This window comes from Chiloscyllium punctatum, chromosome 41 (genome assembly GCF_047496795.1).
Source record: "Chiloscyllium punctatum isolate Juve2018m chromosome 41, sChiPun1.3, whole genome shotgun sequence".
In the NCBI taxonomy this organism is placed as follows: Eukaryota; Metazoa; Chordata; class Chondrichthyes; order Orectolobiformes; family Hemiscylliidae; genus Chiloscyllium; species Chiloscyllium punctatum.
Genome location: NC_092779.1, coordinates 3,996,251 through 4,016,580, shown reverse-complemented (window position 1 = coordinate 4,016,580; position 20,330 = coordinate 3,996,251). Strand labels below are relative to the sequence as shown.

The 20,330-nt window shown below is 41.8% G+C and overlaps 1 protein-coding gene across 5 annotated transcripts in view; it reads left to right on the top strand.

The window, feature by feature from the left end:
- Positions 1-20,330, top strand: part of LOC140464825 (cadherin-18) — a 742,457-nt gene that overhangs the window by 344,249 nt on the left and 377,878 nt on the right. Inside the window, exon 1 of one of the 5 annotated variants that reach the window (XM_072560298.1) lies at positions 4,230-4,339. The exons of the other annotated variants lie outside the window; for them this stretch is intronic. The gene's annotated coding sequence lies outside the window, so the exon portion shown is untranslated. Of the gene's footprint in view, positions 1-4,229; positions 4,340-20,330 lie in introns of those variants that run through there. 5 annotated transcript variants of the gene reach the window in all.

Sequence of the window (20,330 nt, the reverse complement as noted above, 5' to 3'; positions counted from 1 at the left end):
CCTTTCCTTTTGTCTCTGCAGTCTGTATTCCCTGCCTATTCCTATATCTGTTGAGATGCCTCTTTAGACATTGCTATTGTATCCATGTACACCTCATGACAGCACATTGAAGGCACTTATTACTGGCTTTATTTTTTTTAAAATGCCTCTTAGATCTCCTTTAAGCTTGCCTCCTATGTCCTCTTGGAATTACATTTCTACCCTGGGGACAAGGTTCTGGCTGTCCATTCTATTCATGACTTGGATATTTGCAAAGTTATATCAGCTCACTCCTCATTGTTCAATATTCAATAGAAAACTATTGCATTTGTCCAATCTCTCCTCATAGCTAATGCCATCCAAAACAGGCAACATTCTAGTAAACTTTTCAGTCTCCTTTCCAAAGCCTCCACACCCTTCCAATAGTGTGCCAACCACAACTTTACACAATATTCCAAATGTGGCTGAACTAAAGTCCTATACAGCAACAACATGAGGTGTTAATTTTTATACTCTATGCCCTAGCTGATGAAGGCAAGCATATCATATGCCTTTTGGCCACCTTTGTACAATTTTTGTTCCACTTTCCGGGAACTGGGGACCTGTATACCTAGATCCCTTGTATGTTGATGCTACAAAGGGTTCCGATCAGAGTGGTGCTGGAAAAGCACAGCAGGTCTGGCAATATCCAAGGAGCAGGAAAATCAACGTTTCAGGCAAAAGCCCTTCATCAGAGATAGAGGCAGGAAGCCTTCAGGGTGGAGAGATAAATGGGGGGGGATGGGGGGGGGGGGGGGAGGGGGGGGCTGGGCATAAGGTACAATGGGTTCTGCCATTTACTGTTATACTTCCCTTCTGTGTTCGATCTTTCAAAATGTATCACCTTTCGTGTGTCCGAATTAAAATCCAGTCTCCAGCCTATTTATATCCTGCTTTATCCTCTGGACTCCCTCCTCACTATCCACAGCTCTGCCAATCCTAGTCATTCACAAACAAACTAGTTGGGCCACCTACATTATTGTCCAAATCAGATCTCCGAGGAACACCACTGGTCAGAAAATCACCCGTCCACTGCTGCTTTTTGTCTACTATGACAGAGCCAGTTCTGTATCCATCTTACCAGCTTACTGTGGATCCCATGTGCCTTTGTTTTCTACTAGCCTGCCATGCGGGACATTGTCAAAGGACTTGCGAAAGTCTGTATAGACAACATCCACCTCCTGTCCTCATCAATCATCTTTGAGTCTTGAGAAAGTGACAATCAGGTTTGTAAGGCACTACCTTCCCCGCATAAAGTCATACTGGCTGTTGCTAATATGTCCATTATTTTTCCAAATATAAGTAAATCCTGTCTCTAAGAATTTTCTCCAGTAATTTTCCTAGCAGTAATGCAAGGCTCACCAGTCTTTATTTACACAGATTATCCCTATTGTCTTTCATAAACAAAAGAAAATCTTTTGACTATTCTCCAGCCCTCTGGGACCTTGCCTGTGACTAAAGAGGATTCAAAGATTTCATACAAGGTTCCAGTAACCTTCTCATCTGCCTGCCTCAGCATTCTGGGATAGGTCCTATTAGGTCCTGGGAGCTTGTCTGCCTTAATGCTTTTCAAAACAACCAATCCTTCCTGTTTTTATTTTGCCGTGCCTGAGAATATCAACATACCCCTCCCAAGACTCACCATCCACCATGTCCTTTTCCTCCTTTTGTGAATATCAATATATTCATTCTGGACCTTAGCCACTTCCTCTGGGAAAGGATATACAATATTCTCAAAGGGGAAGAGGGACTAAAAGGAGGTCATTGTACACGTTGGAACAAATGGCAGAGAAAGAGAAAAGGATGAGATTCTGAAGAGTTTTGGACATTGGGCAGGAATTTTAAAAGTACGTCCTTTAGCACAGTAGTTTCTGGATTATTTTTGATGCCATGAGCTAGTGAGGGTAGGAATAGAAGGATAGAGCAGATTAATGTGTGGCTGAAGAACTGGTGCAGAGGAGAAGGATTCACATTTTTAGATCATTGGAATCTCTTCTGGTGTAGAAGCTACTTGTATAACAAGGACAGATTGCACCTGAATTGGAAGGGGACTAATATATTGGTGGGAGATTTGCTAGAGCAGCTCGGGAGGATTTAAACTAGGGAAGGGGTATGGGAAGGACCTAGGGAGATAGTGATAAAAGAGATCAATCTGAGACTGATACAGTTAGGAAAAGGACTAAGTCAAAGACAGGGCAGGCAGGAACAAAGTAGACAACAGGTAGGACTGATAAATTTAAACTGCATTTACTTCAATACAAAAGGTCTAACAGGCAAGGCAGATGAACTCGGCATGGTTGGGAACATGGGACTAGGATATCATAGCAATTACAGAGATGTGGCTCAGGGATGGATAGGGCAGCTTAATGTTCCAAGGTATAAATTCGGTAGTAAGGAAAGAAAAGGAGGCAAGAGAGGAGTGGGGGGGTGATGTTTTTGATTAGGGATAAAATTATAGCTGTACTCAGGAAGGATAGTCCCGGAAATACATCCAGGGAAGTTATTTGGGTAGAACTGAGAAATAGAAAAGGAATGATCACCGTATTACACTATAGAGCCATCTCAGCAACTGCCTTCAGAAATCCGTGTCCCAACCCCATTTCCCACCCAGCTTCTTCACAACAGCCCGCCCCCATTTTTTTTGCCACTTTGTGATGTCGGATCTATGATTTTCAAGCACTTTGTAATGGTGTAGACATTTCCTGCTGTTGTGAAGTTCCCTTTATTGCATGTGGCTCTGGATCGAACCAGTATTAAATATCAGTGACCTGAACTGAACAGGATAATTCTTGCTCAGTGACCAACATTGCTGATTTGAACATAAACTGTTCACCAATAAAGGAATGTGTCATGTGGACAGTGAAATCATGTTGACTCTTCTTTGTTTTTTGTCTCTTTTCATATATAACAGCAATCACTTCAAGCCACTGTCTTCGTATGAAGTAAATTTGTCACAGATTTGAAATCTGTGACAATGTGTGGTCCATATCTGTTGTTGTTGCTGTTCTGCTTTCTGGTTCCATTGCAGTTTAAATGTGGTAACATTTATCTGCAGACTGAGCAGAATGAAATATCCTTCCATCAGTCTGATCTTGACTTGATTCATATTCCTGTTCGTGAATGTGATGGACTATGCTTCTCCTTTAGTTTGCGCTGGCTGTTTTCATTTCTATTGCTTAATATTAATTTCTTTATTGATCTTTGGCTCATTTTCTGAATCCTCCAACTTGTTTATTTTTGTCTACATTACTTACACAGACTCCAACAATTCACTAAAATTCCATCCTTCCCTGAAAGAACAGCTTTGATGTGAAAGCTTAGATACTCTGAACTTGGAGTTCACATTTGGAAACTTGTCATACCAAATGCTCACTGCACAATCCTTCCACACACACTCATATAATCTGTATGAACAGGGAAAAGGTTGTCTTTCAGGTATTTTTCCGAACCAACCTGCTTGGATGTTATTATATTGTGTCTAGTGAAGGTGGCACTGGAACCTGGCCCTCCTGGTTCAGAGGTAGGGATACTACCCTGCACCAATAAAACCTTCAGCTTGTCTTTTAGACAAAGTCCTTAAGTGTAAACCAGTGAATACTGTTTTGTCATTCCTGAACGCATCCCTCAGTTATATTACCGAAATTACCTTATCTGTACAAGACACTTGTGGGCATAAACCAATCAACCAGAGAATTTGAATTCCTGAGTAATATACACTTGTTAATATCATTGGATTGAGCTAGTGAGTTAAATAACCCATAGACAACTGGGAACATAAATATACTTTGAGAAATTATAATCAAGCAAAACTAGTCAAATTGGCACAGATCTGGATGATTATACCTTCATGAGAATCATTAAAGATTCGAAATTATATTTGAGTTAGTTATCTTCCATTATAATTGCAAACTCCAGATTAATTTTGCAAATTATGTACTTTTTTTTGTGGCTCTTTTTCTCCAAACACTGCATAATTTTTTTTTTAGAATTCCAGTTTTTTTTTAAATATTCATTTGAATACAAATAGGAGTATGGTTGAGCCCAAGCAACAATTTATTGTGTAAATCATTTTATTAAAGTTGATCCTTTTTATAGGATTTATTTCTCTAAGGTGATCAACAAGGATTAGACAAAATTTACCAGAATTAGAATTGCAATCGGTTTCTTTGCCCTTCAGCCCTGTAGCAAGGTACATTTTGAGTCTTGTTTCACTCTTGCCACAGTTGGCAATGTTCTCACAAAGTGAAGAATCCCCTGCTTTCCCAAAATTGGTATTCCGCATCCTGGTACTTGCTTCAAGCTCAGAGGATCGTCATAAGAGGTAGGTTTCAGTTCACATCAGGGAATGGAGAGGCAATTTTTAAAAATTTTTTGGAGAGCCCACGTTGTGTTAAGCAATGTCTAGAAGGATTGATGGGATGTGAGTGGGAACTTTGAAAAAGTAAGAAATGATGATATATACATAAGCTTGACTCTGTTGCTGTGCCAAAGTTTACAGTGCAAATTTAAAATGTGGGCTTGTTCCCAAATCTGTAATTTCCCACCTTGTCACTAAAAGGGAATTGGATCATCATCTGAAGCTGGACACTTAATGGGCCTACAGAGAAAAGGCAAGGTAATGTGGCTAGCCAAGTTATGGTTACATATGGGTGGCATGATGGTTCAGTGGTTAGCACTGCTGCCTTACAGTGCCAGGGACCTGGGTTTGATTTCCGCCTCCGGTCTGTCTGTGTGGAGTTTGCATGTTCTCCCTGTGTCTGTGCAGATTTCCTGAGTGCTCTGGTTTCCTCCCACAATCCAAAGATGTGAGGGTTAGGCAAATTGGTTGCCCATAATGTTAGGTGAGTAATTCAGAGGGAAACAGGTCTGGTTGAGTTATTCTTCAAAGGATCGGTGTGGGCTTGTTGGGCCGAATCGCCTGTTTCTCGACTGTAGATAATCTAATCTAAAAGAACTGGCACAGGCTAAATGGACTTCATTTTAGTGCTGTATTCATTTTATAGTTCTGTGATTCCATACTGCAAATTTCCTTGCAGTTCCACATATCTCTCTCTATATATCACCAGAAACTAATGAGTTTAAAAATATGCCTGGGACATTTTGTATGAACATTTTCTTTTACAGATCATAGAATGTGCATTTTGTACATCAGACAGATTGATCCAGTTTGACTCGTTGTGTTGAAAGGTGAAGCTTGAACATGAGAAATAGATGCTTTGTAACACAATAATTTGGGTCATTATTATGACATGATCAGAATTAAATTGAAACCAATGTCTATTGTGCACTCAGCATAATATATTGTAATTCTCTCAGCTCTGTCTTGCTAAAGGATAAAATATATTGAATGCTCTAATCATGCAGCTACAAACAGATTTTGGAGCTGTTGTCTATTTTCTGACACCAACATCGATTAGAAATTGTTGTCTGCAGTTGTGTTGCTCCAGTGCCACTGTGAGGAATAGCTAGGACGCCTTGGCAACAGAACTGAAGAGATACTGAAAATACTTGAAGTGCAATGATAATTCTTTTTTAGCTGGAAGCAGGGTCGATGTACAAAATCAAGGAAAAACCTGAGGTTTTAGTTTAATTAGTGTGATAGCAAATATAATTGGGGAACAACCGAGTTCTTCACTTGAGGAAAATATTATCATAGTCCTACCAAAGCATAGAGCTGTGATCTCATTACAGAGAGATGTCTGGTAATTGTTTGAGCTGAGGGGCACCTTTATCATCCAACAGTTGAAGTTGTGAAGGAGATTTCTTCATGGTAACAATTGAACCCACACTGTTACTATCACTTTCTATTGCCAACCAGCCATCCAGCAAACTGCAGTCTTCACTCGCCATGTGAGTGACTATCTATCAGAATGGGGATTGACGTTAGAAATCACAGCCTTCCTTTGTAAAAATGGATTTTTTTCTATAAATCCAACTTGATTTTTTTGATCTGTACTTTTGGCTTTGCAGAAGTTAGAGAGAGTTTGTGGTTCTAACTAATTTTGGAATCTACTGTAATAAATACCTGTCTTGTTACCTAAACATTAAATATTTTATTCAACAAACTGCCATGTGAAACAAACATACTCTATGCACCAGTTTCTGGTCCCTTTCTACTGTTTGTTTTGATTTGAGCAAACTTTTTTTTTATTTCAAAAATATACTTTATTCATAAAATGATTTGATGGTCTGTACATTTGGTCATGCCATACATATGTCCACATTTACAAACACAGATTCGAATTTATCCTTGTCATGTACAGGTGTGTGCATTTTTCAATCTTATACATGTATTTGGCTGAGGCATCAGCAGAACCCAAAAAACGTCCGCATGGGCCCCCTGTTCTTCTTTAGGCAGGCCGATCTTACACGGTGGTCTTTCCCCACCGCGCCTTGGCGGCAGCTGCCCCAAGCTTCAGCGCATCCCTCAACACGTAGTCCTGGACCTTGGAATGTGCCAGTCTGCAACACTCAGTCGGGGTCAACTCCTTCAGCTGGAAGATCAACAGGTTTCGGACCGCCCAGAGAGCGTTTGTTTTGATTTGAGCAAACAATCAAGTTCCTGTGTACGTTCAGTTTCTAAATCATAGTGAAATCTTACCCAACCTTCCTGGCTCTGATACTGATTCACCACCTTCAAGTCAGAATAGGTTGGGCTTAAGGCATTTCTAGATTGTAGAATAACGTTAATGCACTTAAACACAGCTGTGTGAACAGAATATCAATATGTATGTGAGACATGTATAAATGTCCCAGGCCCATTTGCCACCTGCTGATGAGGTTGAAAGACACTCTGAGCTTGCTGGCTGATCCTTGATTGGTGACATTAATCCAGTGGAGACAGAGCTGTCCTCCCAGAGCCTCCAAACTGACCCACCTTCCATCTACAGGAGACAGGATCTTTCAGAGGACAGGGAGCTCATCATTCCAAAAAGTATCTCTGCAGCCCCTCAGCTGAGAATTTCATCTGGAGAGTTGATGTTTCTGGAGGTCCAAATTCTGGACCAGAAATTAAAATGCAGAAATGGTAGATTAGAGTCCACCAGTGTCTCCCGTTCCATTGGAGTTTATGTAGTTATAGAAGAGGTCGCTATGGATATATTCATAAACTGCAGTTTAAAGTCTGTATAAATAATGATTTTAAGATGTGTAGTGCTACATGTCGGCATTATTGTTTTCAAATTTGACAAAAATGATTAATTGTTGATCAGACAAACAGTTTATCATGCCGAAGAAAGGAACAAGTAAGAAAACAATTTTAAAAAAGGAGGAAAATGTTACAAAATTTTGAAATTTAGGTGATGAGAATGCAGTTTATTTTGTCTCTGTTACCTGAACAGAATATAGAGTGGAAACTATGATGATAAGATTTCTACGCAGCAACTCCAGTGAACTGATTCTCCTAATGTTTTAACAAACTGTTGGGAGATCAGTTAGCTTCTGTAATTGGCACAAAATCCTCTGTCTGACTTTCATCTTGCTGCTCTCCAGGTGATGGCTAACACCCATGAGGTATGGGGAAAGTTAAACAAGTGGGCTTTTCTGGTAAGAGTTAGGATTGAAACATGTCGTGAGAAGGACTGTTATGGCTGATTTCATAAAAGATGAAGGAGCTCATTGGGACAAACCACTTTTTAATCCTCTTAATAACCTTTGTTATATTTTATGTACTCTCTGTAGCTATGTCTGGACAATTTTAATGTAACTATCATCTATTTAAATAAATACTCATACAGTTCTATATTTGAACATCAATTAGTCTTTTTTTGCATTCAGATGTGGAGGCTGTTGACTGAATATTTGATTTTAGGTTGATTAAAATCATTTGAGGAGAACAGTTGCATAGTTTCACAATTTCTCAATGCATATTCATGTGAAAACTAAGTGAGATTTATACTGTTGTAATATTTACTGCAATTGCCTTTTGTGACTATTCATTAATAATAATCTCTTGATTATTTTTGGCAACAATTATACAAGGGATACAAAATACCTCCAATCCAATGGGCTAATTAATCTTTATGTATTTCTCTCTCACCTGCGTTTCTTTCAGCTCCGCTACAACGCTGGTGCTTCCTCACTGTCTGATTTCTGTTAAAGGCAGTGCTAAAGTTTACACTGATGGTAACAAGGGCTTTCCGTTTGCAAATACTTGTTCAGATCTTTTAATCTTTTATTTTTTAGTATTGAGTGTTTAAATAGATGTGCCCTTTCATTAAATCCAAAGCTGGGTTTGGGTAATGGGTTGAGGAAGAGAGGAGATGGCACTATGGATTGAATTCCAAGATCACTTTAATCAAATTATTCAACCATGAAACAGTCACTTTGATCCAATTCTGCTTTATTTTGCCTGAAGCTAAATCTAGGGGTTTGTAATTCTCTTTTTCTCCCCCCCGGAGGTTGAAAATCAAGACCTTTTTTTAATAGCAGTTTCTCCGGCAGATTGGCTTGCTCACCTATGTCAGACCTTTTCCATGTTCACTTCGTCTTGTTGACGTTACGGGACTGAGCTGCTCTGATGAAGTCTGGACCTTCCCAACTTGGATGAATTTTTTTCATCAGTGAATTGTTGGGAAAAGGCAGGAAAGTGGAGTTGAGGATGTTCAGGATCAACTAGGAGAAAGTGGAGACTGCAGGTGCTGGAGATCAGAGCTTAAAAATGTGTTGCTGGAAAAACGCAGCAGGTCAGGCAGCATCAAAGGAGCAGGAAAATCGACGTTTCGGGCATGAGCCCTTCTTCAGGATTCCTGAAGAAGGGCTTATGCCTGAAACGTTGAATTTCCTGCTCCTTTGATGCTGCCTGACCTGCTGAGCTTTTCTAGCAACACATTTTTAAGCGATGTTCAGGATCAGCCATGATCTCATTAATGGTGGAGCAGACACGGTGGGCTGAATGATCTGCTTCTGCTCCTACATCCCGTGCTCTTCTGGAATTCCTTCCTTCTTTCCCAGGCAGTGTTCAATACCCAAGTGATAAATTTTACCTTGGCTTCACATCACCTTGTGAGTTCGGGTTATATGCTTGGAAGATGAAAATGCAAAAGTTTCATTGGAACCCAATTCCTCTGGGAACAGAAAGATATGAGGCTAACTGTATAACTTTTCCAAGGTTTCAGTGCAGTCTTCACAAGCCAAATACTTTGTATTGTACAGTTAGTCTGAGAGTCATAGATGTAAATTATTTATGTTGTCTTCACCATTGGATATTAAGCACTGATGGAAAGGCTATCTGGTTTGCATAGACAAGTTGGACCGAAGGATCTGTTTCTGTACTATACATCTCATGACTCTAGATGTGCAGGACGAAAGCAGACACTTTGATTCAACTCACCATGCCAACCAGATATCCTAAATAAATCTAGTCCCATTTGCCAGCATTTGGTCCATATCCCTCCAAAGTCTTCCTATTGATATAGAACATAGAACATAGAAAAATACAGCACAGTACAGGCCCTTTGGCCCTCGATGTTGCACCGATCCAAGCCCACCTAACCTACACTATCCCACTATCCTCCATATACCTATCCAATGCCCGTTTAAATGCCCATAGAGAGGGAGAGTCCACCACTGCTACTGGGAGGGCATTCCATGAACTCACGACTCGCTGAGTAAAGAATCTACCCCTAACATCTGTCCTATACCTACCACCCCTTAATTTAAATCTATGCCCCCTCATAATAGCTGACTCCATACGTGGAAAAAGGTTCTCATGGTCAACCCTATCTAAACCCCTAATCATCTTGTACACCTCTATCAAGTCACCCCTAAACCTTCTTTTGTCCAATGAAAACAGCCCCAAGTGCCTCAGCCTTTCCTCATACGATCTTCCTACCATACCAGGCAACATCCTGGTAAACCTCCTCTGCACCCGTTCCAGTGCCTCCACATCCTTCCTATAGTATGGCAACCAAAACTGCATGCAATACTTCAGATGCGGCCGCACCAGAGTCTTATACAACTGCAACATAACCTCAGGACTGCAGAACTCAATTCCTCTACCAATAAAAGCCAGTACGCCATATGCCACCTTCACCGCACTATTTACCTGGGTGGCAACTTTCAGAGATATCCCCATCCAGATACCTTTTTAAATGTAATTGTACCAACCTCCACCACTTCCTTTGGCAGCTTATTCCATTAATGGATCACCCTCTACGTGAAAAAGTTAACACTTAGGTCCCTTTTTATATCTTTCCCCTCTCACCTTAAATCTAATCCCTCCAGTTTTGGACTCTCCTATCCTGGGGAGAAGACCTTGTCCAATCAATCTGCACATGCTCCTTATGATTTTATAAATGTCTCCGGTCAACCCTCTGCCTCCAATGTTACCAAGAAAATAGCTCCTGCCCATTTAACCGCTCCCTCTAGCTCTAACCCCAGTAATATCCTTAGAAATCTTTCCTGAACCCTTTTCAAGCTTCGCAGCATCTTTCCTATAGAGTCATTGAGCCATCGAAACAGCATGGAAACAGACCCTTCGGTCCAACACGTCCATACCAACCAGATAACCCAATCTAGTCCCACCGGCCAGCACCTGACCTATATCCCTCCAAACCCTTCCTATTCATATACCCATCCAGATGCCTCTTAAATGTTGCAGTTGTACCAGCCTTCACCACATCCTCTGGCAGCTCATTCCATACATGTACCACCCTCTGCATGAAAAAGTTGCCCCTTAGGTCTCATATCTTTCCCCTCTCACGCTAAACCTACGCCCTCTAGTTCTGGACTCCCCAACTCCAGGCAGACCAGAATTGAATGCAGTTTTCCAAATGTGACATAAACAATGTTCTGTATAGCCACAACCCATCCCAACTCCTGTACTCAATGCACTGACCAATGAAGTCAAGCGTACCAAACAATGACTTCACTTCCTTGTCTACCAGCAATTCCACTTTCAAGGAGCCCTGAACCTGCACTCCAAGGTCTCTTTGTTCTGTAGCACTCCTGAGGACCTTACCATTAAGTGTATAAGTCCTGACCTGATTTGCTTTTCCAAAATACATCTGCAACTCCTAAGCCCATTGGTCCATCTGATTTAAGATCCCACTGTCCTCTGAGGAAACTTTCACTGCTGTCCACTTACCTCCAATTTTGGTGACATATGTAAACTTACTAACCATACCTGCTATGCTCACCTCCAAATCATTTATGTAAATGATGAAAAGCAGTGGACTCAGCACCGATCCTTGTAGCATACCACTGGTCATAGGCCTCCAATCTGAAAAGCAACCCTCTACCACTACCCTCTGACTTCTACCTTTGAGTCAGTTCTGTATCCAAATGGCTAGTTTTCCCTGTATTCCATGTGATCTAATCTTACTAACCAGTCACCCAGGAGAAGTCTTGTTGAATGCCTTCCTGAAATCCATATAGATCATGTCAACCGCTCTGCCCTCATCAATCCTCTTCTTCAAATTCTAAAGGTATATACCTGTTCCAGTAACAGAGATTGTGTTTGTGCCTTTTGTTTTTGCTTTGTTGCTGTAAGACCAATTGTAGAGGCTGGAGATTTTGTGAATATGTTTGTGACAGCAATCAGGAACTGAACTAATTTGTGTTGTGGTCTCTGTGCCACAGGCATTCCTTTGGCAACTTATGGCCTCTAGCAAGCTGGAGAAACAATCTCCTCTGTAATTGGATTGTAAAATTGAGTAGTATCTTGGTGCAGGAACATGGAATTATAAGCTCCCTTGCCTTATTATCGCTCATGTCAACATATTTATTGCACAGGATGTTTTTGTTTGGAGAAACAGATATTTTTCAATACCTAAAGGCAAAAACTAAATAACCAGGAAGCTGGAGCTCAGACAGTTTGTTTTGACATTGCAGTGGGCTCTCTAATTGGGCCTTCAGCCTTAGGACCCACATCTGTTGCCAGGCCGACAATTAGGAAGAGCCTTCTCCAAAGTTGTGCCAGTCGACATCACAATTAGACTCTGAACTCCCTAATTCCCATGGAAAATCCACATCATTAACTCCTTTCTTTCTCTCTCACACAACCTCTCTCTAGACAGCCTGACTTCTTCCAGAATGCAGAGGAACCTCGATTATCCAAAGGACACAGGCGGCGAGTATTTTGTTTAGTTAATCGAATTCTGGTTAACCGAATGCCAGATAACAACATAGTTTAACCAAGCATCGGGACCCTGCAATCTTGCTGGATAATCTGATATTTGAGGTTCCTTTGTATTCTGTTTGACTTGCAGTTTACAGCATGGTCAGTTTTTTTGCAGTAATAATTTTGACCTTATAATAAATATTTGTTTGAAAAATACTTCATTACACTTGAGTCTCAGAAGCTGTTTATGTGATAGTGATTGCTGTTAATCAGAGGGAGTTTATTTAGCTGTTTGATATCCCATTAAGTCTAAATCCTTTCCCTATCAGTTTCAGGAATGTCAATGATCTGTACCTCAGACAGTGCTATGCACCTCAGGTTGGTGTGGCTTGTACTGCATGCTATCTGTGAATTGATCTTCATTATCTATGACCTTGCTGCCTGTCTGTATATCTCTTCAGGGCTTTCTTTATGAAACAATTATGACAGCCATTGGCAAGTCTCCAGTGTCCATGACTAAAACTGCCCTTGCCAGTTCATGCAGTGTTTTTGTTTGGATCAATGGGGGAATGATCCCCTTACAGAATTTAGATTTTGAGTTCTGGCATATTGTAACAAGAGCCAGGGCAAGCTACCAGAATATGATCAAAGGAAAACAAATATGTGTTCACTCACCACGATTCCACCTGGCACTCATCGCAATGACCTTGCTGCAGTTAAACACGTGTCTGTGGAAAAGAGTATTCCTCTGGGTTTTCTAATGGAAGGTTCTGTCAGGGCAGGATAACTACATGCAGCTGCTTTATGAGCACCATATCCTAACCGCATCAATTACTATTCAATCGATTTGAGTTATTGCATTTGACTTGCTCCTGGTTTGTGCTTATGCTCTCTGTCAAGTCCAACCGCTTTTCTTAAAGGATAAATCTAAAATCCTAGTTATTTAGTATCAGAAAAATGTTGTGAAACCTGAAAGCATTCAGAAAAGATTTACAAGGATGTAGCCAGGGTTGGAGGGTTTGAGCTACAGGGAGAGGCTGAATAGGCTGGGGCTGTTTTCCCTGGAATGTCAGAGGCTGAGGGGTGACCTTATAGAGGTTTATAAAATCATGAGGGACATGGATAGGGTAAATAGACAAAGTCTTCCCTGAGGTCGGGGAGTCCAGGACTAGAGGGCATACGTTTAAGGTGAAGGGGGAAAGGGGCAACTTTCTCACGCAGAGGGTGGTAACGTGTATAGAATGAGCTGCTAGAGGAAGTGGTGACGACTGGTACAATTAAAAGATTTGAAAGGCATCTGGATGGTTATATGAATAGGAAGGGTTTAGGGGGATGTGGGCCAAGTGTTGCTAAATGGGACTAGATTAATTTAGGATATCTGGTCAGCATGGATGAGTTGGACTGAAGGATCTTGTTTCCATGCTGTATAGCTCTGACTCTACTGATTAGATTGAAATCCCAAACTTTGCAATAGTTCAAAAATAAGAGCTTGTACCATACAAAAGTCCAACAAAGTAATTACTAAATGTTATCTTGCATGCTAAGACCCACACAGACCTACATTAAACATTCATTAACGGGACTCAGCAAGATGACAATGATTCATTAGAACTGCCCTGGATGGCTCTGACTAACAGCCAAGGCATCTTGGTGTTTTTTTGCCATCCCTGGCCAACTCCTATGAGAAAGTTATTCATTTGAAGCATTGGGAACACATATTTGTTAATATTTGGGATTCTGAAGGATGTCAAAGGGAAAGGGATTGAACAAAGCAGCAGGGGGGACACTCCCTTACAGCACCTACCACACCAGAGACTGCAGCAGCAGCCTCTCCTGACCCCCTGGGGACCTGATAGACTCTCAGGAATTGGCGGTGGCGATGGTGAAACTTGCTGCCAAGGTTGAGGCTGTGATCGAGGAGATCCGTGCCCAGATCCAACCCATCTGGTCCATGCTGCAGATGCATGTACTAGAGCTCCAGGGCCTCGGGGAGTGGCTGGAGGAGGTGGAGATTTGAACCATGGCCTCTGAAGTGGCAATCAAGTCCTCATCCGGATTGATCCAGGCCCTGGAGCAGCATGTACAGGCCTTGCGAGATCAGGTCAATAACCTCAAATTTTGAGGTTGGAGGATGAATCTATGGATTGTCAGGCTCCCGGAGGGTGAAGAAGGTGGACAACCAGTCAGCTTCTTTGAACACTGGTTGCCATGGTTCCTGGGCCTTCAAATTGAGTCCAGCTGGCTGCAGATTGAAAGGGCCTATCAGGTGGCGGTGTGCAGGTCCAGGCTGGTACAGCTGCCAACCCATGCCCCCCTCCCCCACTAGTCCTTATGCACTTCCACACATCCAGGGACAGGCAAAGAGTGATAGAAGCCTCCAGATCACTGGGGAAAGATCCGCAGACAAGGGGTCAAAAATCATGTTCTTTCAAGATTTCTCAGCAGCTGTAATTCGAAAGAGGAAGTCCTTCAATGAAGTTAAGAGGCTGAGGAACCAAGAGGTGCTTTGTTTCAGCCGCGAGGATTCGGTTTATACGTTTGACTCGGTGGATAAAGCCAAGAACTTTGTGGACATTTTAAAATAGTCTGACTCACCTGAAAAATACGGTTAATGTTTGTCCTCTCTTCCTTCTTTCCTTTTCCCTTTTTTATTCTCTCCCTAATCACTTTTTTTTTTGTTTGAAAAGAGTCTTGGAATTTGTTGTTCCTATTTTTTTTATAACTGGATTTTATCATGGGAAATTGTATGGGCCTCCTTTTGTTGTTTTCCTCTTTATTTTCGTTCTTTTTCTCTTTTAATCATATTTAGGGTTAACATGGAGACAGGTATGGGTGGAGTGTTATCCTGACTTTGTCTTCTCTTGTTGTCTTCTCTTGTTGATCTGCTTGTTTACTAACTTATTTTTGCCTAAGGCTGGAGCATGGGGCACAGTCCAGGCCTGAAGGAGCTGTGCAGGATGGGATGGGTAGGATGAGTGCCTTCTATAGACAAGGGAAGAGTCTCCTGTTCAAGGTTTTACAGTTGGTTTTCTTTGTAGTTTTTTGATAGCAATAGTTGTATGTAGTTATGTTAGTGTTGTTTTGTATACACAATTTTGCAACTTTGAGTCTCCATTTTACTTATGCTCGGCACAATACAGGCAGGGTTCTCCTGGGGATTCAAGGGTATCTGAAAGGAGATATGGCTAAGTGTCTTGTTAAATGCTGCACCTGGAACATCAAGGGAAGTCATTCACCTGTTAAAAGGTAAAAAGTGCTTTCCAGCCTTAAGAGGGAAAGGGCTGATATGGCCTCTTTCAGGAAATGATCTTGACAATGGGGAATATCTGAAGTTACAGCACAGTGTGGAGGTGGGGGGGAGGGGTGGGAAGGGGAAGGTTGAGTGGGTATTCTGTTTATTCTTTACTACTAAAAGTAGGAGAGTGGCTGTACTTGTCCATAAAAATCTTCTATTCACATTATTAGAGAAGATGAAAGATGAGCAAGGGTGGTTTGTGATACTTGAGGCCCTCATACATGGAGAAGAATATGGCATTTTAAATGTTTACTGTCCTCCAGCGCATCCCCTCAAATTTTTGATTAGTGTCTTCTCTAAGCTGAGTGCCCTTGGAACACAGCTCATTATTGTAAGGATGGGGGTGTGGAGGAACAGAATTTCAATTGTCTTTTGGATCCAACAGTGGATTCTCTCTTTGCACGCCAAGTAAGTGCCTGACCTACGTGAGACGTTGGGGCTGGTGGACAGTTAGAGATGTCTTCACCCTACCGGCAAGGACTTCACCTTTTTTCAAACCCGCATAAGTGTCACACGAGGATTTTTTTTTTTCTGACTCCCTCGACTCTTCTGGATTCAATTATGGGTTGTAAAATTGGGAACATAATTATTCCTGATCACGCAGCGGTATATTTGGAGTTAAGGCCAAGAGTGAGTGGTTAGGTTCATGGCATTGGCAGCTGGATCGTTTTCTCCTCAAGGATTCCAATTTTGTGGAATACTTTTTGAGGGAGTTTCAGGAGTTTTTGACTATCAACTCATGGTTAGTAGTCCGTCTATGCTCTGGGAGACTGCTGAAGCCTTTTTCAAGGGGATTAGCTATTTCCTATTGGGCTCGTTGGAAACAACAGAAGGAGGAACAGCAGCGTCTATTTGAGACACAGTTGAAATCCGCTGAGGCAGCACATTTTGCACGGCCTTCGGTGACTAAACTACAGCAGATCATAGCCCTCCAGGCTGCCTTGAATTCAGTACTTACAAACCGCAACAAAAGAACTTGCTTTTGCTAAACAAAGGCTGTTCGAGTATTGGGATAGGCCAGGGAAGTATTTCGCATACCTGACTAGGAAAAAATGAGCTCTCCAACCCATTACTGCAGTTAAAGGCACTGCTGGGGTCCTTACAAATGATGCCAAAAGGATTAATGAGGCTTCTCAGAGTTTTTACTCTGAATTGTATCGGTCTGAAGGTTGCGAGGTTGGATGGGTCAAAATGGAAATCTTTTTTTTAAGAGCCTGGACCTCCCTGGGGTAACCGTGGTACAGACCTCTCTCCTCAGTGCCCACCCGAAAGTTCAGGTAATACAGGTTGCAGCTAGGAAACTTCAAAGTAGGAAAGTGCCTGGCCCTGATGGTCTCCTGGGTGAGTTTTATAAGGAGTTTATTGGGATTCTGTCAGGGCCAATGCTGGAAACGTGCAAGCACTCTTATGTGTATGAATGCCTACCACCATCTTTGAGAGAAACTAATATCTCCTTCACTCTTAAGGGGAAGGTTCCTGAGGATCATGCCTCATAAACGCCCATCTCTCTATTAAATACAGATTTTTTAAGATTTTGTCTAATATTTTGGTGCTGAAATTGGAGAAGGCATTGCCCTATGTTGTCAAAAAAGACCAGAATGGTTTTATAAGGGCCTGTAAGGCCTCTAATAATATTAGAAGGTTGCTGAATATGGTCCAAGCGTGTCAGCAACAATCAATTCAGAGGTTCATGATTTCCTTGGATGCAGAGAAAGCATTTGACCGGGAGAAATGGCCATATCTTTTTTTATATATCTTAGAGCGGTTGGGTTGGGTGGTGTCTTTGCTAGGTGGTGGTGGTTTTATATCATCACCCTCTGGCCGCAGTCATCACCAACTGGGTGAAATCTCGAAGCTTGAGGTGGCTCAGTGGTTAACATTGTAGCCTCACAGCACCAGGGACCCAGGTTTGATTCCAGTCTCAGGCAACTCTGTTTGGAGTTTGCACATTCTCCCCGTATCTGCATGGGTTTGCTTTGGTTTACCCCCCACAGTCAAAAGATGTACAGGTCAGGTGAATTGGCCATGCTAGATTGCCCATAATGTTAGGTGCTTTCGTCAGAAGGAAATAGGTCTCAATGGGTTACTCTCCAGGTGGTCGGTGTGGACATGTTGGGCCGAAGGGCCTGTTTCCACACTTTAGGGAATCTGATCTAACTTTAGGATTGGTAGGGGTAGTCGTCAAGGCTGGCCCCTCTCACTGTTGTTGTTTACATTAGTGATTAGAGCTGGCAGAGGCCATTCATCAGAACATCCACGTAACTGATCTGGAGGTGGGATCGAAGATACACAAGATTCCACTGTATGCAGATGATGTCCTGCTGTTTGTACCAAACCTGATGACCTCCGTACACCATTTGATACCAATTCATTTGGGGCTATTTCAGGATATCAGATCGACTTTGCAAAATCAGCGGTTGTCTTTGTGGGAACTTAAGGAAGTGCCAGAGGTTGAAAGTGGCCCTAGGTTCCCCTTTAAGTGGTCACGGATGGGTTTCCAATATCTAGGCATTTTTATTACCCCCATGTTTGATCGGTTATCTCGGACTAACTTTGTTCACCTGCTCGACAATATTAGGCGGGATCTCCAGAGATGGCCAGCTCTTCCAATTTCGAGGTTGGGCCGAATAGCCCTTAAGATGAATGTCCTCCCTCGTTTGCTTTATCCCATGTGTATGCTCCCAATAATATTTCATAGTTCAACATTGCGGAAACTTATGGGTTGGTTTAGTTCTTTCATTTGGCGTTATAGGTGGCTCCTCATCAAATTTACTAAATTGCAGTTGTCTCAAGGAGGGGGAGGAGTTGATTTCCCAGACATCTGGGAGGTATCAGTTGAGCTTCCTGCTGTCTTTTGTCTGCGATTGGGTAGGTGACGATCCGAACACAATATGGCTGGATATTGAGGCCTCCCAGGCAAAGTGCCCTCTTATTAACCTGTTGTTCATGGATAAGATGAGGACAGTTATGGACCACTGCTAGAACTCCACCGTCATTAGTACGGTCAAGGCATGGAGGGTGATACGTCAGAGTGAGGGTTCCTAATCCAAGACTTTGCCACTCACCCCCATGGTTGGTATGCTGGAGTTCTGGCCACGGATAATGGACTCAAGGTTCAAACTATGGGCAGCGAGAGGAGTTTCTAGTTTGGGAGACTTGTTTGAGGGGGAGGTTATGGTGTCTGTCGAGCAACTGAGTTGCAAATACAGGTTTCCCAGCAGAGATGTTTTCCGTTTTTTTTCAGGTTAGGGATTTCATCCAGAAGAAGACTCTGCTTCTCTATAAGCCCAATATAGAGAGGTTGTTGCTATGCTCTACAAGCACCCTCTCGGTTTGTGCCCTCTATCACCTGCTGGTGGCAGGGCCTGGCAGGACATTAATCTGTTATGTGAGATTTGGGAGCAAGAGCTAGGGGTGGAGATCTCTTCTGAAACATGGGAGGACATGTGGAAGAACATGTGAAAAACATCTCCATCTGTAATTGGACATGCACAATGTAATTAATTTCTTCACAGGATTCATCTGGCACCGCACCATCTGGTGAAGTTTAAAGAAGGGGCATCTCCAATGTGCCCCAAATGTAAAATAAGTGTAGGTACTCTTACCCATTGCTTCGGGACATGCCACAGACTCTGTAGTTATTGGAGCGCTGTGGCGGGAGAGATAGGGAGGGTATTGAGGACTGAAGTCAAAGTAGACCCGATATCTCTCCTCTTAGGTTTACCGAATTTATCAGCTTTAGACGGGTATGAGAAGAAACTATTCAATATTCTTACTTACTATGCACGGAAGAATATTCTGATGAATTGGGTGTCTGAGAACCTGCTGGGATTACTGGGATGGCAGAAATTAATTATGGAACACATTCCCTCGGATTTTTTCCCAAATATAGTGTACCATACAACAGACTATATTTTTATAAGACATAGCAGCCCTTTTTCAGTTATTTGGTCACAGATCTGTCTGTTATCTTAACTAGGGTGTTTGTTTAACCAGGATGGTTAGGTTTGCTGAGTCCTGGGTCCTAGAAGGGGAACTCCTGAGTGAATAAGAGGATCGATCGAACACATCTGTGTTTTTGTTTGGGAGCTTTGAACCAAGCATTGGTTGTTTTGTTTATTTTGTGTTCTTGTGTGTTTGTTTTCAGCCATTTATTTAGTGTTTTTCAGTGTTTGGTTTTGTTTTGCTTTGTTTTTTAGGGTAGGTTAGTAGTAGTTGTATTGTAATTTGCAATTTTTAAAGAAATTATACTGGTATTTATATTTTCCATAGCTTTATATTTTTCGAAAGACAAAAAAAATAAAGTTATGGAAAATATAACAAATGCCAGTATAATTTTTTTTAAAATGCAGCTTAAATGCTAATAAAAATATATTTACAAAAAGAATCATTAACAGGTAAATTGCAATTAATTATAAAATAGGAAGCATATATTAAACCGATTCAATGAGGAAGGATTTTACTAGCACAGCAGTTCGTGCAGTATTTATGTTGTCAAGCTCTGTCACAAAGTCCTTAAATTCTAAGGGGAAAGAGAGAGCAAAAAAGAGTGGGTATAGTTTAGAGTGATGTGCAAACAAAGTGAGGTGGATATGGGGGGGGACAAAGGACTTTTTCACATAATGAGTAGTTAGAGTGAGGAATGCACTGCCTGGAAATATGGTGGAGGAAGGCTCGATTGAGGCATTCAGCAGGGCATTGGCTAGCTGTTTGAATAGAAATGGTGTAGAATATGTGGGAAGGAGCATGATATTGGCATTTGGCAATGATGCTCTTTGGAAGAAGTAGTGTTAGTACGATGGGCCAAACAGCTGCCTTCTACACCATAACAATTCTGTTATTCCTCTGTCCTCACACAGAATTTCATCATTTTTAGCACTGAGCCTAATCTCAGTCTGACAACAGCTCACCAGTAAGTGGAGTTCCATAGAAATGACAAATAGTGCACATTTTCAG